Raw genomic sequence first — 27,449 nt, forward strand, 5'->3', positions numbered from 1 at the left:
CGTAAGCCACCAAGGAATACTCGATGACCTGGCTAAAACAAACTGCGGAGAGCGGATATACAACAATTTTCGCAGCTTTTTGAACCAACGAACCGCTGAGATTAAATTTGGTGCAGTAGAAATCAAGACTTTCAAGGCACCCAACAAGGGCACCCGAGGGCGCAGTGATCTCGCCAACGCTATTTACCGTGGCGATGATAGGCCTTGCAAGGAAACTAAAAGCCATCCCGGGTATCCAGCACGGCCTATACGCGGATGACGTTACGGTCTGGTGTGTCACCAGGTCGCTACGTGAAAAACAACGATTACAACCAGCTGCCTGTGAAATCGAGACATACGTGCGAGGCAGAGGGCTGCTATGCGCGTCGGAGAAATCGGAGATTATACGAGTCTGGCAAGCCAAAGGGAATCGTAACGTCCCCACGGACCCTGCCCTTAAATTCGAAGTCAGACTTGGCAATGATGCAATACCTAAGAAGACCACAACCCGGGTACTAGGCATGCGGCTACAATCAAGTCAACACCGCCAACACGGGCTTAACCTCATCAAGACGGCAACACAGCAAGTCGCAAGAATGATAAAGCGCGGGTAGACACGAAAAGAATGGATATGAAGGAATCAGACACCCTTCGCCTAATTAGAAGTCTGGTGGTTAGCCGCTTCACTTGCAGCTTGCCGTATTACCAGCTAACGAAAACAGAGAGGGATGCGATCAATTCGTGCTTAAGGAAAGCCTACAAGATCTCCCTACTAATTCCGCAATGCGCCCCAACCGAAAAACTCATGTCCCTAGGGATTCATAATGCATTTGAGGAACTAGCAGGAGCTCAACTGATAACTCAAAGAAACAGACTCGCACAAACGACCACGGGTGGGAAACTCCTTGGCAGACTCGGGTATCACGAGCTCCTAGAATAACACAACCAAACTAAGCCCATCCCCACAATAATCAGAAAGCGCATCAAAGTGGCGCCAATACCCAAAAATATGGACCCAACTCCAGATGCAGGCAGAAGAGAAGCCAGAGCTGCATACATTGAAAAAAAAAAAAACGCACGGCGACAAACCGAACTCCCGCTTCGTGGACTCGGCAAGATACCCAGGCAGGCAGAAAAGAATGGTAGCTCCTGTCACTGACTACACGGACAGAGAAATCATTTGCGCCTCCACTCACAACACCACTATCGTGGAAGCAGAAGAAATCGCAATTGCCCTTGCTATCAAAGCGACGGAACCAAACCAACCACAAATAACCATCCTATCAGACTCTCAAGCGTCATGCAGAAGCTACCTCAGGGGACGAGTATGCACCGCAGCCTATAGGATTATGCAAGATATAAAACCCCGAGCCAGATTTTACCTTTTATGGGTACCCAGTCATGAAGGAATCAGGGGAAACGAAGAGGCTGACGGAGTAGCTCGTGCGCATGCTACACACCGCTCACAGGACGCCTCTTCAACCCGATCCCGATTGACCAGAACTACTCTGCAATTTTAATCTATCACATAGGAAATAGATTGAAGTTACCACCCCCAGTTAAGAATCTCAGTAAGGAAGAACAGGTTATATGGAGAAAGCTGCAAACCTATACATATACTAACCTGCACATTCTCCATGAAATTCATCCCGAGAGATATACGGACACGTGCCCTTGGTGCGGAGCCACGCCAACCTTAGACCATATCTCATGGGCATGCACGGCATATTCACAAAAGAAAAACACAGAAATTACGGAGCATACACAATGGGAGGCGGCACTGTCCAGTTCACAGGAAGAGGTACAAAGGGACATCACCCGGCAAGCAAAACGGCGCGCGGAAACCAGTGGGGCCCTTCTCTAGAGGCTCCACCCATTGAGCGTTTTATTCTTCAGTAAAGTTGTTCTTCTTCTTCTGACTTCAAACGGCTTCGTAATCTTGTAAGTTCGTCACTTTCAACAAAGTTATCTGCAATGAATAATTAAACATACGTTATTAAAATTGTCCGAGGCCTGCATTCTAACACAGGACCTTTAGAACAGACGCCCGATATTGCAACCATTGCACCACGCACGAATGCACCAACCAGCGACATCGAACGCCCATATTAATTTCTCGCAGGCAGACCAGTGCATTGAGACGCTTGGCGCGTTTCAATTTGGCCACTAGACAGGCTAATCCGCTTCACTCAGTAGCGATTGCGCGTGTTTGCAGAGTCTTCTGCACTTGGAAAAGTATCACTTAATTCCTCTGAAATTTAGGCCAATGAAGGCAGATAAAACGCAATAAACAAAGCGACATGAATATCTCACTGCAAAAGCACAAAGATATGAGAAATTTATCTACCACCCATCATTCCCATGGTCGCTGAGTCATTGCAGCACCACCGTTCCCTCTAGTAATTATTGTAGGAAACTCTGTGGGTACCGCTAGCCCACAGTGAGCCGTAATTTACTGCAAGCTTGCTATTCACAATAACAGTCGTAGTCGGTAGTCGTAGTCGGCTGCGCCTGCCGACTACGATTGACTAAAGTCCGTTGAAACTTAACGATTAACCACTCTAACGCGTCATCTGCCGCACACTGCTGAAAGCATCATGTTTCCTGCACGCTGCAGAGGCAAGTTTGCATCGTCGCACGGCTTCGATGACTGGGAACAATGATACAGCAGTTCCGAACCTTGCTCCACGATTTCATGTGAGCGCAGAACGTGTTGCGATTGCATAGACGTCGTTTTGCACGAACATCGCTTCCGGCTGAAGCAATATCCAGCTGTCACGTTTTTTCTAGGCTTCGGACGCTGCATAGGGATTAATCATAAAGCAAAAATTGGAGCACAGATCCCGCATTGCTAGCACGCCGAAGTGACGAGGTGCGTCAGTGGATTGGTTAGAGCACCGTAGGAGCCATGGTTCTTACAACGGCGAGCACATGAACTTGCGTCGAGGCACAGCGATGACACAGCTGTTTGAGAGAACGCTCCATACACCGGTTCGAGCTTGGCGCTGAGTTTTTTCCACAACAAGACGCTGAATAGAGCACGTGCAGACATCCGAGGCCTGCATCCTCGTGTGCCTTCACAACGCAGCGGGGCGCTCGAAGAAACGGCGAAATAATACGCGCAGATCCTTCGACAGCTCGGGCGCATAGTGCGTGACGTGGCTCTCGAATCTCGAGGCTTGCATGTCGGTGCCTCATCGCATCGCTCGCGCCTCGGCGACGAGCAAAAAGGCCGTCGCGTGCGCAGAGTTCTCTGCCTCTCCTGCAGCGCGAGTATGACCGAAAATTATGTTTCGACATGCGCTTCAAGCGTGACGCGCTTATCTTTTGCATAAAATATCGACGGTTTCTCTGTTGCAGATAGAGTGGCTATCCATATTGTACAACGCCAAAAAAGTTGGCTGCCGCCTTCAAGAAGTTTAGTAGCAGCCGCCTTGCGCACACACCACATATAGCGCGGGAGCATTATATATATATATATATATATATATATATATATATATATATATATGGGTCATTCCATCTCAAGTGTACTCGGTGTTTTATCGACCATCTGCGATTCTGCTGAAAAAAATCATACTGTTTTACCTCAAAGTGCGAAGTAATTATTCAAGCGATTTTTCTTGAAAAAAAATTTTCTAATGCCCTGAGGACGCTTCGAAGGTTGCGCACACAAGTGAAACTATGCCAGGTAGAAAAATTTCTACAAAGTTATTGCTTTGACCTGTTACTGCGAATATTTTTTTAAATAGTCGCCAGATGGTGCTCTTTCGTGACTATTGTCGTTTATTACTTTTTCTTTTAATTTACATAATTTTTAGCTGTAAGGAAAAGTGGACAATTGCCCCTTTTTTAATATTTTTTATAAAAGAAAGTAACGCTTCCATGAAGAATATATTCACAATAGAGGCTTGGTATGTGTGTATACTAGATGATAAAAATATTAGTATAAGAAATAAAGCCTAAACTTTTGCTTAATGTCATGGTAAATATGAAAAAAATTACGTTCTGACTCAATTTGTGGCTTCATTTTCGCAATGTAGCGTTCCAAGTAAAAATATGGCATAGTCGGCATTGCATAGTCTGCTTTTCTATCTATCTATGGACAAAGATTTAAAAGATTAAATTTTGTTTTAAGCGAGAAAAAAATTTTTGAACTGCACAATCACAAGGTTGTGCGGATCATCTCGTAGCTTCGCCTTCACTGCATAGCACGTCGGTCGGCGTTTCAGTCTCTCTCAATTTACGTGTTTCTTCTTTTTCTTATTGAAGACGAGGTCTTTTTTGGCGACTTCAGGTGGATTTGCGGTTCGTGGGGACTGAGTTTCTGGCCATTGTCATCTTGTAAATTAGATGATTGCAGGCCTTCTAGTGCACGTAGGAAAAGAAATAGGCGTCTGAGTTAAGCTTGGAAGGAAAAAGATGCAGAAAGTTAGTGTACTACTATATACGGAGAAGTTATAACGCGTAATTCTTAAAAATACGGCGAAATAAATTCGATCCACATGCCACCAGTCACTAAAAACGCGCCAGAACAGGAACCAGAACTGTGGCTTTAGTCAACAAACAGGCGATTTGTGGCGTTCTGCTAAACATAAAACAACGAAAAAGGCCACTGGCCGGCTTGATACCTAGAATGTCTGCGAAGCGGCTTTAAATGTGTGGTTGGAACACGTATTCGTATCGTAAACGCGTCCCGCGATGCCACCCACCGAGGCTGGGAAAGCGACGTTGACGTCGCTTTCCCAGCCTCGGTGGGTGGCATCGCGGTGGGTGACGACGGGAGGAGCGTGCATTGCGAGCAGACGATAGGTGTGTCGTCTGTTACTGCTCCTCTTTATCCCAGGCAAAGCTACAGCTGTCACAGAAGCAAACCGGCGTTCATGTTTACAGTTTCTTTCCGATGATCGAGGTGTGAAGAAAATGTATGAAGTCGACAGTCTGGACGACAGTTTTGGTGCGTCTTCAGCTTCTGAGAATTCAGGTACACGGATTTGCGTAATAATTCATGCCACGTTTAAACCACACGATGTCTTTAGTTCACGTATTTCCTCTCCAGGACAAGGGGTGATTTTAACGCCATTGTGTTGCCGGACGCACATAAAAATTCTAGCCTTACATTCGTAGGAGGAAGAAAAAACGTGGCCGTAAAGTTGAATTACGTTTCTTGCTCTTTTTGCGTGGCACAGGTGGCTTATGTCAGACTTTCTGGCGTGTATGCATCAATATATAATTCAATGACACGTGTTCCTGGCGATAGTATTTTTACGATTTATTTTCAGGTGTTGAATTACCGCACTGTTCACTTGGACCGAATGGATGCCACAGGACAATCTACGTGAAAAATCAGTACATCAGTAGTGTCAAAAAACTGAGCGAAGTTGATCGCGGGCTCTTGATTCTGCGTTCAAAATGCACACTGGATGATACAGTATGTGGTCATCATCACCACTTCTACGTAAAGAAGTACACATCGCACATAGCATCCAAATGGTGCTCGAATCCATTTCTTTCACACATCAAGAATTACCGAGGCTCATCTGTGATATCACCATCCTTGTCAGATTCGCACCCATCTTTGGATCTCATTCCAGGATCTAGATTGTGCCAAGCTTGCATGCGCCGGTGCTATGAAGTGGAGAAGAGGCGCTCTTCTCGAGAGGCACTTCAGTATCTAAAGGTGCCGGCCCTTTCGGTAGTCGCACATGTGCGAGGTGTGAATGGGTTTAATGCCACTGCTGTGGAGACATCTGCCAGCAGAGCAAGCGATGAAGGAAGCCCAACATATTGTGTAACAGACGAAGGCCTGAGCCATGGAACCCCAGCACAGAGACAAGCGCGAGCCATACCCGCACCCAGTAAGACTGCAAGGACAAAGAGACAACGTATCGATTTTATGCTTAGCGACTATGTGACTTTAATGGAAAATGTAAGAGAAAGGCTTCACGCCGAAGCAAAACGCGAAAGAAAAATAGAGTTCTTAACCCTTGCTCCTGTGTCGTGGTCTCAAAAAAAAATATGGAATATTTCGGAGTCTCGCAAAGACAAGTACGGGCAGCAATCAAATTGAGAACTGAGCATGGAATCCTCAGCACCCCACCAATAAAGAAGGGCCACCCAATCAGCGAAAGCGTGAAGACTTTGATAAAGGACTTTTATGAAGACGATAGTGTTTCATACTGTCTCCCGGGGAAGAAAGATGTAATAGCAGGCCGACAAAAGCGACTGTTGCTTTTGAATTTAAAGGAGCTGTATGCAGAGTGGAAAAGTACTCATAATATCAAGTGTGGATTTTCCATGTTTGCAAGTTTGCGACCATCAAACTGCGTGGTAGCAGGAGCAAGTGACACACACTCCATTTGCGTCTGCATGGATCACCAAAATTTTAAGTTGATGATCCACACTTCCGGATTAAGGAAATCCCTGCAAGAACTGTTGGCAACCACTGTGTGTGACACAGGGAATGACGATTGCATGCGTGGGACGTGCTAGACCTGCCCCGGTACAGAAAACGTCGAAACGGCGCTTCGTAACAGCCCACTACTTACCAACGAAGAAGTCGACCACATACATGTACAGCAGTGGGTAGGTGGTCTACGATGAAAACTGGAAACTCTTCTGCTAACTCCGGATGACTTTCGCGAGAAAGTTTTGGAGATGCAAGCCAAAGTGAAAATTCATCATTATATCAGCAAGAAACAAGCATCGTATACCTTCGTCATGCAAAGTCAAAGCTTACCAAAACCGAAGCGCTTGTTTTTCTAGACTTTTCAGAGAAATATACATTCATTGTGCAAGATGCCCCGCAGGCCTACCAATGGGTGAATGAGCTAGCAACACTGCACACATTTGTAGTCTATTGCTGCCCTGACGAAGAAATTGTAGTCAAGAATTACGTTGTCATTTCTGACTGTACAGAGCACGACGCCGTTGCAGTGTCCGCGTTCCAGGCAGAAGTTGTGACAGTACTCAAGCAACAGTTGCCACATCTACGAAAAATCCTCTACTTTTCTGACGGAGCTCCAGCACAGCACAAAAACAAAAGGAACCTTGTGAACCTCTGCAATAACGAAGATGACTTCGGAATTGGTGCAGAATGGAGTTTTTTGCTACAGCTCATGGCAAGAGTGCCTGTGATGGTCTTGGCGGCACCGTGAAAAGGCTAGCAGCCCGAGCCAGTCTTCAGAGGCCAATTCGTGACCAAATCATGACCCCACACCAGCTGTTCACCTGGGAGAAGGAGAGTATCCAAGCGATAACTATTCTTTGGATTTCGAAGGAAACTGTTCAAAAAAGAAACATTGTGCTGTCCCCGCGGTTCAGCAAAGTGACTACTATAAAAGGCACACGGAAGTTTAATCACTTTAAGCACTTCTCGCCGACTTCAATTATCGCTGGGGTTACATCCTATTCAACCACAGAAATTGTTCGAGTATCGAAGTGAACTATGCTTACAGTGGAAAGCTAGACGCGAACGGAGACACGACGGGCAGATATATAAGTTATATCAAAGTAAGTTTGAAATAATGCCCTGCGAAATAAAGCCGCCATGAGAACGTATATTCTATTTGTGATGTTTTATTTTGGGAATCGTAAATATTTGCAAACGAGGCGCTGGGTAAAAAAAAAAAATACCATGACTCAACATCTAGCGGTGGTCATCGAAGAAAGTGTCCTCCATGGTGCATTAGGGCACCATGTGGTTTGTTGTCTATAGTGTACCGCCTTTGCGATCAGCCAAAAATTTTAGACAGCAATCTCTCCGGGATTGGCCCATATCTTCCGTAGAGCCACACTACCGTTTCCGGTTTTAGGCGCATGCTGTGCGAACGGGCACATGTAAAGTTATTTAGCCATTAGGCATTGTAACTTCTCCGTATATAATAGTACACTAACTTTCTGCATCTATTTCGTTCCAAGCTTAACTCAGACGCCTATTTCTTGTCGTACGTGCACTAGAAGGCCTGCAATCATCTAATCTTACAAGATGACAATGGCCAGAAACTCAGACCCCACGAACCGCAAATCAACCTGAAGTCGCCAAAAAAGACCTCGTCTTCAAAAAGAAAAAGAAGAAACACGTAAATTGAGCGAGACTGAAACGCCGACCGACGTGCTATGCAGTGAAGGCGAAGCTACGAGATGCTCCGCGCAACCTTGTGATTGTGCAGTTCAAAAAATTTTTTCTCGCTTAAAACAAAATTTAATCTTTTAAATCTTTGTACATAGATAGACAGAAAAGCAGACTATGCAATGCCGACTATGCCATATTTTTACTTGGAACGCTACAATGCGAAAATGAAGCCACAAATTGAGTCAGAACGTAATTATTTTCATATTTACCATGACATTAAGCAAAAGTTTAGGCTTTATTTCTTATACTAATATTTTTATCATCTAGTATACACACATACCAAGCCCCTATTGTGAATATATTCTTCATGGAAGCGTTACTTTCTTTTATAAAAAATATTAAAAAAGGGGCAATTGTCGACTTTTCCTTACGGCTAAAAATTATGTAAATTAAAAGAAAAAGTAATAAACGACAATAGTCACGAAACAGCACCATCTGGCGACTATTTAAAAAAATATTCGCAGTAACAGGTCAAAGCAATAACTTTGTAGAAATTTTTCTACCTGGCATAGTTTCACTTGTGTGCGCAACCTTCAAAGCGTCCTCAGGGCATTAGAAAATTTTTTTTTCAAGAAAAATCGCTTGAATAATTACTTCGCACTTTGAGGTAAAACAGTATGATTTTTTTCAGCAGAATCGCAGATGGTCGATAAAACACCGAGTACACTTGAGATGGAATGACCCATATATATATATATATATATATATATATATATATATATATATATATATATATATATATATATATATATATATATAACAGAAAAAGCAGTACGCTCGTGTCACGTTGGCAAACCGTGCTTTTTGTGGATGGCGTCTGAGCGAAAGTTATGCTCTTTTCGCGCATGCACATGATCACTCTCTCCCGTGCTGCGGGTGCTTTAGTTATCATGGTTGTTCTCTTTTTTTATTGAGTGCAGTTATTTCTGAATGCGCAGTGTGCAGCAGAGGGGGGGGGGGGGTGTCAGAACTGTGTTTCTGTCACGCACACACAAAAGCAAAAGAACAGACAAACAAAACAAAATCTTCAAAAAAATGTAGCTCAACCAGGGCCAGACAATGTGACAATGGAATTCTTGGGCTTTACGTGCCAAAGCCACGATTTTATTATGAGGCACGCCGTATAGTCATAGCTCCTATGGTGCTCTAACCTCTCCAATTACGCACCTCGTTACGTCGGCGGGCTTTGCAATGCGGGACGTGCGCTCAGATTTTTCCTTTCTGAATAGCCCCTATACTGCATCCGGGGCCTAGAAGAAACGTGGCAGCGTGATACTGCTTAAGCCGGAAGCGATGTTAATGCAAAACGACGCGTATGCAATCGCAACACGTTTCGCACTTACATCAAATCGTGGAGCAAGGTTCAGAAGTTTTGTATTATCGTTCCCAGTCGTCGCAGCAGTGCGACGATGTAAAGTCACCTGTGCAGCGCGCAGAAAACATGCTTTCTGCAGTGTGCGGCAGATGACGTGTTAGAGTGGTTGATCGTTAAGTTGCAATTGACTAGTTGACCGTAGATTCCTAATTAATGTTCGATACCAGGGAATCTTTAACGTGCCACCAAGGCACGGGCCAGGGGCTTCTTTGCATTTCGTCGCCATCGAAATGCGTCGGCAGCGACAGGGATTTGATCCCGTGACCTCGTGCTTAGCAGTGCAGCACCACAGCCGTTAAGCCACCGTGACGAGTGTCACGTCACAACGAAAGTGCCTCCAAATACACAAGTACATAATACCACAGAAACCCAGGTCGCAGCCGTAAACCTACAACAGAAGAACGTATCTGAAAACTCAACTGGAAGCATATTAAAACGCCAAATAACAGTAATTGCGATTGACAATTACACGTACCATTAAGAACAGCAGAGAACGACAGCATCAGGAAATACCGCTCACAGAGGCGCGGAGAAACTATTCCAGCAATGCTAGCTGTGTCTAAAGTGAGCTGATTACTGCAAAGCCGACATCACTAAAAATAAGACCAACAGTGAAGAAAAACGTCAAACCAATTTTTAACCTGGTTAGGTTTGCAAATGTCTTCGAATAACATCGAGAAAACATAGGTCAGAGGTAAAGTCTGACAACGTAGTGGAGCAGATTCTACTGACGGATGGCGCGTGGGGGAAAATTCTTGTCAGGGAATGACACCCGCAGATTTTCCTTACTTCAGCGGGCGTTCATGGTACTGGGATACGTAAGCTTGCGGCTGCAGGTAAGTGTCAACGCCGTGCAATGAAAGATTGTGTCACGTGAAAAGGTGAGGCGGGATGAAAGCTCAGGCTGTCACAGACGGCGTTTTACATCAGGGATGCTGCTTGGGAATGACTAGTATCCCCGTAAAAGTCGTGCAGCGCGGTTGCAAATAGCCCTTTCGCGGCCTACCTTATGATGAGTCGGTCACACGATTTCTCGATACGTAAGGGAATGTACTGTGGGCAAGCGCACGTCGCACGCGTGTTGGCACGCGCTGTCAGTTTCCTGCATCGCGGGTGTTCTCACTCCTACTGTCTGTGCCTTGCGCATCCACCCGACCGGTTCGTCATGCCGGCTTCGCGGTTGGGTGCATAAGTCGCACGAATAAAGGCAGTGGGATCAGCATTTCTCGTTTGCGAGGAGACGAGAAGCGGCGACAGACGTTGCTGCTCTTAATGCGGCTCAAGAAATAGCAGCCGTCAGACTCTTAAGGCCCCTGACATTGGGAGCAGTTTCACGTCGTAGCCAGTGGTTGCGCAGCGATCGTGAATTTTGATTCACGCCTACCACTAAAAGATCTGCTTTTGTTGAAAAATGTATGCTGCTACCTACGCCGCACAATCCAAACTTATAGCTCAACTAGCAGTAAATTTGTGTAATGCAGGATACGAAAGGGCCTGCAGATCCCACGTCTTGTGAGAATCGATGTTATGCGAAGCAGTGTGCGGGGAGCCCACCAAGTTAGCGCAAGGACCATAAAAGCACCAAGACGTACGTGGCTGTTTCATAACCTACATGACACGCATGTACTGACATTCATGTCATGGCCTATCCTCCATGTTCGTCATATACTCTTGTCATGCTATGCCAATTTTGGTACATACCAAAATGTAGGCGGCTGTTACATGATCTACATGCACGCATGTTATGACATACATATCATGACCTATCATTTAAGTTCGTCATACACTCTTATCATACTATGTCAATTGTGGTACACACCAAGTTAACGAAACGACCATGAGACTACCATAACGGAGGCGGCTGTTTCAGAACCTACATGAGAGACATGTCATGTTATTCATGTTATGACCACTCATTCATGTACGTGACACTATGCCACACTATGGCAATTTTGGCACATACCAAGTTCACGAAACGACCATAAGAGCACCAAGACGTAGGCGGCTAGATAAATATATATTGTCAAAGTAGCAAATGTTCGCGAAGAGATGCTTCGTATTTAAAATTCGGTAGAGAGACTGAAGGCTGCATACGTGTGAGGATCCGAAAGCAGTGAAGTCACTTTGCAATTTTTTTGCGTGTTCCTTGTCCGCGCGAGCACTCGCATGCGCTTTAACTGCGCTTCGGTAAGGGCAAATGAAAACGCGCTAACGGCTGAACGCGCTTGCTTGCCTGCGAGTAGTTTATAGCTCAAAAGACCGCTCGTCGGCATCCAATTTGGCATTTGTGCTTTTTATTTTAACGCAAAATCGGCAAGTTCCCATGTCGCAGAAAATCCGGCGCTGGCGTTCCGCGTCCAGAATCGAATGTCGTTTCGGCAAAAAATTATTCTGAGCCACGCAAACCCAACCACGCATACCCAACCCCGCAGACGCTCTGGGTATCTCAAAGTTATTCACCTAAGGGAACATTTCAAAGTAAAATAGGTAAAAAAATTATGAAGTACGACTTACACACAACCTACAGAGATAATAGCGTCGGATTGTAATTTCAATAAACGAGAAAATGTAATTCTGTTAGGGGGAAACTCAAACCCCTTTTCCAGCGTTTCTACCATACATGGACTGACCACGGCACCCGCCATTTGCACGCGCCGGAGCGTATCTTGGAGGCCACGGAGCGGCGTATCCAGTTCCTTGCAACACATCCAGATGGCGATCGCGTCTGCCTCTACAAGAGCGTATCACCCAGGTAGCACAAAAAGATACATAACGTTTTTATATCATTTATCCGAGACGAAAGAAACGGTTGAATTGAGAGAAAGGTAAGAAAACTTCATTGGTAAAGCGTCGTATATGCCTGCTAATGTCCGGCTTAGTTACTCTTTTAGACGATCTAGAATAGCTCTTCCAAACGTATTCGAAAAGGTGGTCTTGAAATAGGGTTGGGAAAAACACAAATATCCCGTTTACCAGGGCTCTTCACTCTAAGAACAGTTTACACCCTTTGCCGTGCCCCTTCTGCCACACAACAATAATCGTCATCTGCCTTTATGCGTTTCCTTTCTTTAACGCTGCGAGCCCGGAACTTTCCAGTAACGAACGGCACGCGCGTTATCAGCATACGACAGTTTCCACCCTTTGGATTGCCCCATCTGATAACGCGCGTGCCATTCGTTACTGGAAATTTCCGGGCTCGCGGTGTTAAAGAAATGAAACGCATTGAGGCAGATGACGATTATTGTTGTGTGGCAGAAGGGGCAAGCCAAAGTGTGTAAACTGTTCTTAGAGTGTTCATATATGATTTCCAATCGCTTTCAAGACGTTATGAAAAAGCTGATCCAGAAGTAGTTTTGAAAGGCTTACGATAATCTGAAGCTAGTTTTCGCGGTTTCCAAATGAGTCGAAGCGTCGCTGTCTAGTGCTAATGAGCTCTTGGCGCACTGCCAAGCACTGCTGCCTATACAGGCCGACGCATACCCGACCAAGTCACCTGAAAATGCATATGTTCACGAAAATTAATTCGCAATGCCGCTTTTGGCATGCAGCAACGATGCTTTTAAACAAAATGGGAATGGCATGCCGCTAAGAAATGGGCGCGTCTTGAAAATCGGTCATGCCAGGATTCTTGTGCCACGAGCACATGAAACGAGCATATGCAAACCATCACTTTATTGCAAAAATAATACTTATGGAAGGTTTGTGCAAAAGTTATTAGAAATGCAAGGTAAATCGCATCAAAAGCACATCAAGAATGACTAAAGCTACCAGAAACAATTCTTAATGAACTAGAAATTGATCAAAAATGGCTAGAACATGCATAAACGAAATTCTTAAGAGGAAGCTTTAGCTCGGGTCCAACTCCGATGCGGACTATTCAAAAACATTTAAAACGCAAAAACGCTTTTCTGAGATAACCCCCGGATCGATTTTAGTGAAATTCGTTGCACTTGAGAGAGAAAGGTAAATTCTAGTGACTTTTCGAAGCGGAATTACGATTTAGGGTCTGAATAGCATGAAAAAAGATTTCAACAATTGGGAAGTTTGAAAAAAATTGACCCAGGACGTTTATAAATGAATAGCTCTGCATCAAAAACATATATCGTGGTTCTGTAAACGGCGTCCATTAGATCATTCAAAGTGGACAAATTCGATGTGTCAATTCATATATTACATTAATTTATTATCGTTGTTTACAAGGGTTCAGCAAAAGCTGTGTTTACGGATTACTAAATTTTTTTAGATCCATGTGCGACATATCAATTTTGTCCGATTTAGATGTACTGTGATATACAATTAAGAGAATCGTGATATCATCTTTTCTTGTTGAGTTACGGAGTATAAACTTGATAGTTTCGTTTTCTGAAAATCTCAGATTTTTGCCAATTTTTAATAAACAATTGAGGACATAAATAAGAACTTCGAAACCAGCAGTCACTATATTTTATATTTTTCTTTTAAATGCATCAAGCCTCGTCAAATTTAGTGCAGTGGTTGCCCAGAAAAACGAATTCGCCTTTTACATGTATTTAGATGGGAGCACCCGAGCTAAAGCTTCCTCTTAAATACGCATACAATGACGAACAGCAAGAACGCCAAGTGTGCTAAAGTTTCTTATTTTGGACACTAAATAGCTCATGCTATCAGATGAACAGACTAGAATTATTTAGAAATTGGTATCACAGCAACTGCAAGAAGCAGAATGAAAATGCGAGATTTAATCGAATGCTACCTGCCTACAAGCTATGTTACCGATAATCTAGGAGCTAGAAAAGAATACAAAATGGAATAACGACACATACGATCAAAACTCAATCCTGTAATAAAAACCAAACAACGGGGACATGGTAAGCTTGAAAATATTGCCTGTATAGTACATCAAATAAAGTAATGGCGAGAGAATTGAAAGAATCTCGAAACTTAAAACCATCTCGTGATCATAAAACATACTCAAATAAGGAAATCAGTGTAAGCAAGCAGCACTGTAATGCAGACTACGATGAGTCTGAGAAACGCTATACATAATATAACCATAGTACTCTAGTACACGAGAAATGAATGTGCAAGCCTTATTATCACAAAATTGTATAAACCTGGAAATTTCCCGGCCATGGCGGCCACATTTCTATGGTGGCTAAATGCGAAAACAAGCATGTATTTGGATTTAGGCGCACGTTAAAGAACACCAGGTGGTCCAAATTTCCAGAGTCCCCCACTACGGCGTGCAGATAGTGGTTTCGGCACGTAAAACCCCATAATTGAATGTTTTGAACCTGGAGCTGCCCGTCAGTAACCAAGGGAGCAATGGGCAAAATAAATACGAATACGTTTATATAAACAGCATTGTACAAAAGTCACATATATACCCCTCTCACAAAAACAGGCATAAGGTCGCCATTGAATCATTTGCAAACGTGAATACATTAGTACACCTTTCACACATTTCCATACTCCTAAAGTAAATAAACGAAATTGGCTCGCCATCCGGCCCTGCGAAAGTGGATGTCCAGTGAAGCTGTTTAATACTACCACTAGAACTGCTGTTGGGGGTATGCAGTGCTTTACTGCTTTAGAATGGTGGTAATTTTGACAGCACGCCGCCGCCCGAAGCGGTGATGCAACAACACTGAAATCAGCTGCTAGGCTGTTTATTCCATGCACGCAAGGCTAGGGACGTCACTTCCTACGTTGCAAGCTGCCATCGCCGCGGCAGCTTGCGCAGCAGTAATCGCTATCGGGAAACGTACGCGGGGAGCGCTCCGTACTTCGCATTGTTACCAGGTGTACCTTATCAATTATGTCGCTCGGATGATTGTTTTGCGCTTGTTCTTTATTGAGAGGTACGCTGTTCTATATATTGCATCCGTGCTTCCAAAGAATGTATGCACTGTGCGTTTCACTTTGCTGAAGCTTCTGCCTTACGACAGTACGAGCCATCGCTTCTGGGCCTGCACTGCCGCCGCGGTAGGTCAACATTTTCGTTAACGGTGTGGGGATGGGCGACTTTCGCGCGTCTCCTGATACTTTTTTCCCCTTATAGCTCCCTTTCCCTGCAATGCGGCTTCGCCGCGTGGCCTGCATGATGCCCGCTGCAGTCGGTCTGGTTGAGGCGCAGTACAAGAGATGGCACGAGTGTTGCGCTGCTAACGCCGTCTCCGGCGGGGTTACTTGGGAGCGAAAAGGAGAAAGCTCGCTCTCTTGGGCGGCGGAACGGCGAACGCGGTGGACGTCCCGCGCGTGCGCCGATCCATGCTTCTGCGAGACCGTCTCGCGTGGCCGCCTTCGAACGCGCCACCGTTCGCGTGACCGTACGCGCGAATGACCTGGCGTTCGGATCCAGCATGGGGCGAACATATTCGCTCGCTATCCAGTCGCGGTGAGTCGGACTTCTAGATTTGTCGCGCGCCCATCGGCATGTTTTGTGGATAGCAACTCGGCGCGCAGGCATTGATCTACGAAAGGTGCAATAAATGCCCTTGTGATTGTTTGCACTACTGTGTTGTCGTTCCTTTGTCTCAAGAGCATGGGTGTGAGAACCCCACAACGCTCACGGACAAACAAATGCCGACCAAGTAGGGGATAACAAATTCGCTGTAAAAAGCACTCTGAATGACAGAAACCTTTCACACATGTAGACCCGAGCCAATGCTTTACCAGTTCACCTTCACTTACACATCCAAAAATATTTGTCTCAGAGTCCAGGCAGATCCATTTATGAACAGCTTGGAAGAACACCATTTTGTACACTACACTCCCGCTGTCAAAGGCACAGCCGTACATGCTGGAACTTGAAATGTCTTCAATGTAGACACACTTGCTGCCCTGGCAGGTATGCCCAGATATTTGCACTGGTGCTCCATATCGTCAAAGTGCACGCGACATTTTGCACCATGGTGGTAGTTGAAATGTTTTGAATGCAGATGCAGTGATTAACCAGGACGACTTGCTCACATATCATCTATGACACATGTCCGCGCCCACTCTTCACTTGGTAGCACTGAACTTTAAGCGTTCCCACTCGGTGTGCTTGCCCGATAAGGGGGCAGGCCTCACACTCAAATTTTTGCAGCTTCTAATGAAACATATAGCAGCACACTTGGGTTACAATGTTAAAGATATGCTAAATTTAGGGCTCATGAAAGTGGCATGAACACAAAATATGCAACTACTAAACTGCATCCAGGTCATAAAAATGAACATAACCAAAGCTAACTATAAAAATGTATTGCGGAAATTGATTTGAACACGCTGTTGAATGAAATGGACACATAATATGTAGATTCCACATTAAGTATAAATGTAAATTGCGTTCACTCGCCCTTCCTATGCTAGGAATCTGATTGCTTGCATTTCTGAAACGATTTCGAGGACGTCCTTAAAAGCATATGAGGCAAGACGCCCCGATGTATATCCACGTATTCTTCCGCCCTTTTACCAGGGGACACTGTTGATGCCAGTGGTTTTTATGGCACCTGCCATCTACTTAATACCATTCAAGACACCACGCTAAGTAACCAGGCGTTAGGCCGATATTGCTGCATTTATTGGCACACTGCCGCCTTGTAATAACATTTTCAACTAAGACTTCCAGGCACGCACAAATATGTACAATTAATCATGCACAAATTTATGCCGCAATACAAGACTAAAATTGCTGCGCAAATAACCCATATTGCCACAGACAGCTCTCCACATGCCAGTTATAAGCACTCTTGTGAGGTACCCTTCCAAGCGCCTCATCACTAAAGCCCCTAGACAAGGAGGCTAAACCCCATGAGCGCGATATTGTGCGTGACAGCGACAAGCGACGGCTTCGAGTGACGGATCGGGCCATCGCATGAACAGATCGCTCGGTCTTGTTGCGTGATCGCTCGGTTCTGCGATTACTCCTCGCATCGCCATTAGAAGAGCGACAGCAACGGCTCGCGGACAGCGAGACAGTGCGTGTTCCTCGTGCACGTGCACACTGCAGCGCCCGAGCCCCCATCCAATGAGAAGTCACGGCGTCGCTCCTGGTCTTCGGGGCGCGTGAAAGTGGGTTTGGTGTGGAGACGCGGTTCACTATTGATAGGCTCCTGTTAACTCTGCTTACAAATTGCGTGAGAGTGCTTTAGGCTTGAGTTTCCGTGCACATGTTCGCCCACAGTAAATCAGTGTGTTTAGTGTGCTTCATTGAAGAGTGCTGCGTTTCTGGTGGAGATGCGGGGTATGATTTTCAGTCTCCAGTTCGTAAGAGAGCGCAGCACCGACCCTCAGCGATTGGAATCCAGAGAACTGACTCCAGTACACCAGCGCACAAGCCGCTGCCTTTGAGACCCGTCCCATTCCGTACTACCAGTTGCTGCAGAAGTGCAGGCAACAGTTACCAGCGACGGTGCAACCATGATCAGCCCAGTGGCATCGTCTCAGCCCATCGTGTACCCACCACGTACGCCCGAATGCTTCCACGGCGATACGTTCGAAGATGTGGAAGACTGGTAAAAACACTTTGAGCGAGTCACCGATATCAACAACTTGGTCAAAGCAAGGCAGCTTCGCAACGTGTAATTCGCGTTAGAAGAGTAAGCGAGGACATAGTACGTGAATCATGAAGCAGCGCAATCTTCATGAGAAGAATTTCTGAGACAGTTGCTTGCCACCTATGCCAGCACCAGTCGGCGAGAGAAGGCAGAGCATGCTCTCCAAGCCAGAAACCAGCGCACTAACGAGAGTGCTCGTAACCATATTTTTTTATTTTTTTTATTATGGGGTTTTACGTGCCAAAACCACTTTCTGATTATGAGGCACGCCGTAGTGGAGGACTCCGGAAATTTCGACCACCTGGGGTTCTTTAACGTGCACCTAAATCTAAGTACACGGGTGTTTTCGCATTTCGCCCCCATCGAAATGCGGCCGCCGTGGCCGGGATCCGATGCAGAGTGCTCGTAACTGGCATGTGGAAAGCTCTCTGCGGCATTACATGGCAATATTACATGAACTCTAAGCAGCAAGTGCTATGTATTTTTACCCATCAACTTACTTAATGATCCGGCATCCCTAAATGCCTAAGAGGTTCCTCCGTTTCACGTACGCTTGGCAAATTTGTTGCACAAGGACCAAGAACAGCGGATGCCCTGTAGCACTAAGCGCACGAGAAGCGTCCGACTTGAAAAAACCGTGCGACCGCTTCTGAAACTTTGTGCGCACACGACACCCCACGAACCCGGCGTCTGCCGAGTTCGAGGCCGCGCAGCGCGGAGACCGGCGCCAGTCACACAGACCAAAAAATAGTGACTACCTGCAGTAACAGGATATTTTACGCCAAGGGGATTCAAGACTCCCGAGCTCAGTATCCACTAATAAGCTATACATATTATATGTGGTATCCCATCAAGAACTACAGAAACTATAACGAGGACAAAGCTAGAAGCAGCTCAAGATATTGCTAGCATGCCGATGCACCCAAGAAAATCGAGTTCGGCCGTCTCATATTGGATACAAAGTTCCTCTTAAGACCATGAAATACCAGTCACGTGGGATAAAAGGGGTCAAAATACAATCGAAGCTGAACCGCAAGTGATAAAAGCACGGTGTGGTTCACAAAATATTCTACGAGTGCGCTGTAGGCCAGGGCACGGAAATACGACGGTCACTTCACCTCATGTCTTGCGCTACCGTACTCACGATGAACATTAACACAGAGCCCGTTTGTCAGTTCTCTCGTCTGCAACATTCTTGCTAAACGGAAGAGTGAAATAATACAGTGACTGTGTCTAGAGGATATTGGCAATGTGCGCGGAATTGGCATTCCTACCTTTCTTCGCATCCTGCAGAACTTGCTAGTTTCACGCATGACGACCGATCCCGATGCCAGGCACCAAAAAGCAACATTTCGTCTCTAACTTTCACCTTAATACTGATGATGATGATGACGATGATGATGATGATGTTCATGAAGAAGAGGCGATTGGAAGATTGGTGGAAGAAAAGTAGGGAAACGACAAAGAACGGAGGCACGTAAAAACAAACTTCACAATAGGGGGTCAGGAAATTTCGTTATGGGAATTAATCGAAGGTTTCTTTTACTTTGTCTTTTTCTCTTTCTTTTTAACCTAGGTAGGGCATTCGGCAGTATACTAGCAAAAGCTTGGTGGCGCTACCCACCGCCCCGTTCGAAAGAGAACGCTCATAACAAGCATCCATCCATCAATCCGCGTCGAGAGAAGTACGCCACACTAGTGACTTGGCAAGTACGCGTGTCTCTCGCTTCGGCCACCAGCCCTATGCCGCAACTGGAAGCTAGCTCTCAAGAAGGCTGTTAAGTTCGACAACCTTCCCTTGTATATTTATTTATTTACATGCAGAAGGGCAGAGGCACATTTTGGAAAAATGTTGACACATAGGTGTGGGTCCTGCAGGTGCCCGTCGCCAAGCCGATGGTCGTGGAGCACACCTGCAGGATGTTTCTAACCGACAAGCGCGAAAACTAATGCCGGCAGACGCTTCGCTCGCTGCTTGTCACCGTTGTCACCCCCGTGGTGTCGCGCAGGCTGTACAAAGGATAAAATGGCACGTGCCGGGAGCGCCCTTTGTGGGAGTCGTACGGCCCAGGCGGCCTTCGTCACACAGAGTAGACCGCCGCCTGTTTTCAAGAAATTAGACGGCGCGTTCTCCAGTGCGCAGCGTGCTCGAGTGCGTGGGCTGGGTAGCTAGACAATTCGAAAATGGAAGCATGTGAAACCAGCAAAAGTCCCAAAATTCACGCAGTATAGCAGTCCCAAAGTCCCTGCTATATTGTTGCTGTTTCTTTTCGCTGGTTTGTTTACTTTAGTGTGTTCGTGTTCACTTTGAAGTGAGGCCGCAATGTAAGGAGTGGTCAGCGAAAAACGGGAAACAGTGAAAGAAACGAATAGGAGTGGCTGAAAGAAAACTTTTGGGCTGATTTGAGCTAAGCATTGGTTCCTGATAGTTCTGGGCTTGTAAAAACGCTTGTGATTGGTACAGCTCTCCGGCCCTACGCTACCGAGGAATAGAGAAGTGGAATTATTGTGTAAATCCGTTTCCCTAAATAGGGTAATTCGGTCTTCTTGACGGGAGAGCGAGGAGAGTGATGGAGTCCATCACTGCGCAAGCTGTTGGTGAGGCGCATATATATAAATAAACCTGTACATACGGAGGAGTTGTTGCGAGCCTGCTTGCAACGCGTAGCCTGACAACTAACGGGAAATTGAGTGCCAAGAGCCCAGACCAACAAGAGTGCCATCAGGAGCGAAGGACAAACAACGGCCTGAACTCGGTACGAAACTCAACTGACGCGTGGGTCCAAGCATGACAAGATCTGTGACCACGCGTTTGTAAGGGCTTTGTTTCGAAGAAAGGTTGGTTCATCATTCCTGACAGCCGAGGTCATCTAGACACTGTCGGTTCCACTATACGACATGTGCTGTCTTTTAACCTGACGTAAAATAACTGAGATCTGAAAGTCATCGCGGTTGTTATGATGATCTGAGATAGAATAAAGAGTGCTTTCCGTAAACGTGTCGATGCAGACATTTCGACCTGAGCACTGCAACTCAAAAACAGAAAACTTTCTATCTTTGTTCTTCCATTCACCAGAACCGCATAAAAACGAACCCTAAATGAGAGTTACCGCGAGCACTGACATATCGCAAGAGCCAGTATTCGTTGCTTGCTGTCTTGGTCTCCCGATTTTCTCAAATCGTCCGAGGTAACCTGTTGGCTGCGGGGCACACAACTGGCGCGTTTTAAATGAAGTGTTCTTGAAAAGGCGTGTGGAACGTGGTATGAGCTAGGTAAAACAGAAACTGGGTCTCCCAAAACTAAGGCCTTTCCAGCATTTGTGGATTAGTAGCGCTCATGTTATTGCATGACCCTTCTTTTGGCCGCGTTCTACAAACTCCGTACTCGGCAGTGTATTGGAAGGGTGGGTTATGTTGTCGCTTTTAGAACGTGACTGCTGTTGTAAAAGTCACACAGAAGCTAGGTGAAAGGCGCCGGGAAAATATTACCGAGCATCATTCACCAGCCGTACGCAGGGTAGGCTAATACGGCGGTGCTCTTTGGTGCTGTAGCTTTGCGCTGCAAGTAATTTTTGCCTTTGGGAGAAAAGCCAAAACAAGAGTGATTCCACTGATGTGTTCCTAACACGTGATACTGACGGGCCTAAATGTCATTAGCTACACTGTCCATGCGGTCGTTGTGCTTATTTGGATACCTATGTTATTACTAAAGGTATCTCTGATGCACGAAACCAGAAGCATCGATAGCTCTTTAGTTAAGCTGCAATCATTGTTGTGTGGTGACACACACACTGATTGCACTGGAAGGCTAGTTTTGCGAAATTAAACGGTGACAGCAAACGAGATTTTGTGTATAACGGTTCACACAAGCAATAAACAATCACGCGCTACAAACACAGTTCTAGTTACAAGTGTAAGTATCAGCATAAATGCTGCTTAAAGGGGTTGGGACACCAAATTTTGAGGCTATAAAAAGCATGTTGTAGGCTGCTTCCGTATGCAAGGACACCCAGAACGAGGTATCGGACGCTGCAAACATTTCAAAATAATTTTAATTCAGCTCCAAAAAGTCATTAAAAACTCCTTCTCGTAGTCGAGACCCATCGCTAGCGCGGCAGCTTCTACGTCACAGAGGAGGAACGAAAATACTGACGTCATAGCACACCGGCACAAAAACGTGACGTATGATGAGTAGCGATGAAATGCCGATTACGGAGTCTGCTGAGCCGAGCGACCGAGATACAGGCATATTGAAAACCTTTCTTAATGCAAAGAAGGGGTAAGGCGTGCAGACACGGACACAGGAGGAGAGAAGTGGACAACACGAACGCCGCACGGCGGCCCGCGAATGGCAAACTGCGTGCAGCGAGTTGCCGTGCCGACGGGCCTTTGCACGTTTGAGTGTAAAACAGTAGCCGGCCGACTCCGAGAGGGACCAGGATATGCGGCGTTCGTGTTGTCGCATAGTCGTGTTGTCGCATAGTCGTGCGGCGTTCGTGTTGTCGCATAGTCGCATAGTTCGGCAGCTCGGAGCGGTCTCTCCTTCGCTTGGCCTTTCTCAATGTGAAGGCCCGTCCACGTTACCGGCACGGAAACTCGCCGCACGCCGTTTGCCGTTCGCGGGCCCCCGTGCGACGGCGGTTTTGCTCGCGAACGGCGAGATTTCCTAGCCGTAGAGAGCACGGGCCCGGGACCAATTTGTGCGGCAGCCGTACGGCGAAGCGGCCAATCAGCGTCCGAGGAGTGGTCACTCTGTGCACCGACGGCAGCTTCACCGCCTCTGATCCTTCGGCGCCGCCGATATCGTGGCTAAGCCTTTTCCGGTTCACTTCGAAGCTAAAGCTTACGGCGCTTCGGAAAGAATCACCGACTCTCACAAGCCGCAATATTTTCTTACCGTTATTGTCGCTCTTCGCAATAATTATAATAATCGCGACATGCACTTCGAATCGCCAGTTAACCTCTGCTGGCAGAGCACGCATATGCGCGAGCAGACGACGCAGCATAGTTTTACGTCACTATTTCTTGTGGCCCACGTGACCAAGCCATGTTGCGTTTCCTCCTCTGTGACGTCATAGCATCCCCCGGAGCCTAGAAACCGAAACCGAAATCGCTCAGTATAATAATGCTATTATTAAATTATTTATCGGATGTGTATGAATCACGCTGTGTGTATCGTGCTCCCTGAAGCATGACGCAACGTTTGAATCAACAAACGCATGAACGAAAATTTTGATGTCTCCACCCCTTTAAGGAAACTGAAGGTCGCAAAAGTAGGCGCTTCGCAACAGAACAAAGTGTACTTCATTTTTTCCACCGCGGACGCCGTTCGCACCACCATGCTATGCGAATCCACCTTCTATAAGTACGACAAAAAAAAAATGGCTTTTTGCGAAGTTATTCCACTGTGGCTGTTCTGGATTCAGCCTACGTTTAAACCTCTGGAATAGCATGGCTACGCGAGTGGCAACAATGGATCGATGTCATCACCATCACCAATCACCAATCAACATAAACTTAGACATTCATTATTAAATATAAAGACGCCAAATAAACGTACACACGCAAGAGAAGCGAACGGGACAGGGCGTCACTCGCAAATGAGTGAACGAGTTGCGAGTGGCGCCCTGTCCCGTTCGCTTCTCTTGCATGTATCCGTTTATTTGGCGTCTTTATATTTTATAATGAACAGCCACCAACTAGTCCAACAGGAAGTGCCTTTAGATATTCAAATTCTTAGGAGGCAGTATGATGCTCTGCGCGTTTAATCACTGCGCGAATTATCCATGCTAAGTTCATTTTTCAACGAATTGCTCGTATTCGTAGAGCAACGGCTTCGAAACTTCTTTCGTTATCTCCTGTCCTAACTGTGTGTCAGCCACACAGGGTTTCTTTATAACAGTCAAGTGTTATATTTTCGAAACAGTTCACTTTATCATATTAACGTTACGTTGACAGTAAAGCCCACACTGCCAAAGGGTAGCTGGGAACCAAAATCTTTACAGGACCTACGTCCCAGCGAGTTGCTATGGCACAATGCCATAGCAACTCGCTAAACTGTCGAATCACTGGAATGTACACGTTGCTCAACCTAAACGAAGGAAGTAACAGCTCTTTGCAACATTATTTTCCATGAACAATTACTTTAACATGTGCACAGCTCGTAAAACTACCCAACGGTAAAAGTGCAACTAATTATTGCCACATAACACATCATCAACAAGAAACGAGCTTCTCGAAAGCTAATGTAATCATTAAAAATGTAATTTCAAAAAGAATAGAAAAACTTGGGCAACATCACATGTGGTTTATGCGTATACAGACATGCCCCCGTCTGACGTAAATAATTTTTGCTGGGAGCGCTACAGTGTAAACAATAAAGTGATAACGTCCATAACGCGCAGTTGTAACATTTGTCTGGATATGTTGTATGCTCACGCCTTATCTAATACCCCTCGGAATAGCAATAATAGTAATACTCCTACTAATATCCTACTAAGGAAATACAATTATGATGATAATGCTTCTCACGCTAGATGACGGTACTGCTGACCCAAGCAGGCCCTAGCACCAAATGCAGGTACCAAGCTCTAAGCGACTAGCAACGCAGTGGAGATGCCGTACGCGGGGCATCGTCGTTGGCTTTAAGCTTTGCGCACCACACGCTGAAGCAACAAAGCCGTGAGGCACTTACCGGAGCAGCGGCCGCATTCACGGTGCCGGAAGCGCGTAGACCCATGTCCGCCAGGATCTGCACGAAAACACGAGCAGCTGAGTCTAGCTGGCATGATAAATTAATGTTAACACGAAGAGCGAAAGTACTCACCTGTTTCTTGCTGTGGTAATGACGCGAGAACATGTAAAGAAGCAGGCGCGCCGGTAAGGGCGGCAATCTATTAACAAGTGCCAATTTACCCTATCAGATATTGCAATGTATGTAATCACAAAAGACCAGACTGGCCCTCCTCATACATATAACGATGGTTGCGAAGCCTAAAGAAAAGGTAACTGCAGTAGACTGCTTCGATGACACCCTAGACGGATGCTACAAATTGCACCTATATATTCAGGAATCCTATCAGCGTATGCAGCACATCTCACAGTACCTAGGAATAGACGCTGGCGCTGCACGTATTATTCGCGAGAGCCTGCAAGCTGTCAGCTTTCATCCCTCTTTTTAACTGCACCAGTTCTCCAGAGAACAGAATAATTACGGAAACAGATTTTTGCAAGTGAGCAAGAAAACAAGCTCCCCTCCCGCTTCTGCGCATTAATCATTCCACTGTGGTACGGGGCTTATTCGCCTGCCTAGCGGTTCTTTCTGTAATTACATTTCTTTTTGTTTGTTTCCTTCCTGACTGCGGCATCAATCAATCTTGCGGGACATAATGGCGGCGGGAAGGTAGAGGAGCCTCTGCTCACATCGTACTTGCCTAGTGGAAAGCACGATCGTCGGAGTTAGATTAAGAGGGCACAAATTGACCATTCCCGGAACGAAACCAATTTGTGGAGCTTCCTTTTTCTGCCAGTGTGAGCAGTAGTTCCAGGCATCTGCAACACGTTTGGTCCCGATGCGCTTTTCCGAGACGGGAATCGTTTTTCCCGAAGGATGCTTGCTCCAATCTAGGCATCGAGCTCGGAATTGGTAAGAGAGGCACACACTGAATGGAGCAACTACAACAAAAACGGCGGTCAATATCTGGAGCTTTTTTCATCTAATGCAGGAGTAAATATGGGCCGAGGTTGTGCTTCCTAGTACTTACATATGCAGAATAACGTTTCGCAGGGGGCGCGATTCGTTTGGTGCCCACATCCCCTCTTCCCTAAATAGGGAATAACAAAAAATACGTTCACGCAGATGTTCGAGAATAATAAAATAACGTTCACGCAGATGTTCGAATGACAGAAAGGTGCGCTCGATTATGTCACAACATTTACGCTGCCATTGTGTAGAAATCTGTAGCTGACAGGTATTGTATACTGTTGGTGTAGGGCAGTGGTAACACTAGTGCCAAATTTAACTATATGACATCTCAGCCACCTGACATTTCCAATATTTAGTATCTAAAGTAGGTAGGTTAGCAGTGCAATCAGCTACATTGACAGAACAAGACACAAATATAAATAGGCGGCAGTAACTTCTAACAACAGTCTATTTTCGAGCAGCAGCCGCACTCATACCATTCGCCACACACCTCGCTGACTTTGCATTCGCGTGAGTTCCTTACGTGCCTTCATTTTTAATATAAGTATTGTGGTCTCTTTTACCACATTGTTCTTGCATTGGTTATTAGATAATCTTTCTATGAAACAATTTACCGGTGATTACGATACTATCTAATGCGAATTTCGAGCGCAGCTGTTTAGGTGTTTTGATTTCGCGATATAATATGGCAACGAATTTCATTCTGAAGTACAAAGTTCTCCCGGTGGGGGCGCTGAGCCCCTGATCGGGCAGCTCATTTAGCAGCAGTGGCAGACGAAGCATTTCCACTGCTTGCGTCGCTCATCGTTGGGAAAGCAAGCGTGAATACGAGAACGCGTGGCTCGCGTGGAGCGCATTCCAGGGTAAGTATATCTGGTAGCGAAGCTTCCCATGGGAGCCCATAAGTTCAAAACATGGTGGTCCATCGGCGGTTCATGGGGCTTAGCGCCATCTGTATGTGGTGTGAACACTTCCGGCAGAATAAAAAATAATGTGACGCTACGTCTGTTAAAAGCAGAAGTGACGTCATTTTGTTTTAGAAGGCGCGAAATTTGTTTTGTTGGTCTGCCTGTGGAGCTATATATTCAAATGCACCGCTTTCGACTTGATGGGCATTTCGAGCATTCAGCGCGGAAAGCGATGCAGGAAAGGCCAGCCGTACGGTTGTCGAAATCGCACCCCTGCACAGAACATACTTTCTTTGGATGCCGACGAAAGCTTTAGGTGTAGATAGCTGATCCTATTGTTGGACGCCAAGCCCGTCGGCCGGCGCAGTCACACGAAAACAACTACACAATTATCTGGTGGTCGTAACTCACTACTTTTGAATGAACAGATTAATAAGCGATGAAGCTACCCGCGTCACCAAATTCAGAAAAACTTCGACAAGCAAGAAAGCGCAAACTGTGAGGGGGGCGTATTTCAACAGGGGCCCTATAACGTAAAACTATTCCAATATGTTTCTATTCCAATTTCCTGACGTCAAATTTGCGTAACCACCAACGCAAGCACCGGGCCGTTACCCACAGGGTTGTCTGAACTTCCAATCAAACGCTGTCCTCGTTCATAGGAGGTCACTTTTGTTTGCTTGAAAAACGAATAACATGGCCTGCACTGAGCGGCTTGTCCTATCTAATTGGCTGACAAGAGGTGAGGAGAACGCTCAAGTGGAGAGGGATTCGATGGGGCCGAGCCACTGCACTGGAAGTCTACGATTGGTCGGCTTTCCCTTACTTT

At 45.9% G+C, this 27,449-nt stretch overlaps 2 protein-coding genes across 4 annotated transcripts in view; one reads left to right on the plus strand and one right to left on the minus strand.

Annotated features, from left to right (window-relative positions):
• The window catches only part of LOC135900526 (uncharacterized), a 1,275,659-nt gene that overhangs the window by 372,951 nt on the left and 875,259 nt on the right, over nt 1-27,449 (plus strand). The window lies entirely within an intron of this gene.
• LOC135908179 (CD151 antigen-like) overlaps nt 1-27,449 on the minus strand; it is a 412,220-nt gene that overhangs the window by 182,332 nt on the left and 202,439 nt on the right. For 2 of the 3 annotated variants that reach the window (XM_070536293.1, XM_070536291.1), the window contains exon 2: nt 24,702-24,758. The gene's annotated coding sequence lies outside the window, so the exon portion shown is untranslated. Of the gene's footprint in view, nt 1-19,281; nt 19,377-24,701; nt 24,759-27,449 lie in introns of those variants that run through there. The other variant, XM_070536292.1, reaches the window with a different exon arrangement.

The sequence above is a fragment of the Dermacentor albipictus genome, chromosome 3 (assembly GCF_038994185.2).
Source record: "Dermacentor albipictus isolate Rhodes 1998 colony chromosome 3, USDA_Dalb.pri_finalv2, whole genome shotgun sequence".
NCBI lineage: Eukaryota > Metazoa > Arthropoda > Arachnida > Ixodida > Ixodidae > Dermacentor > Dermacentor albipictus.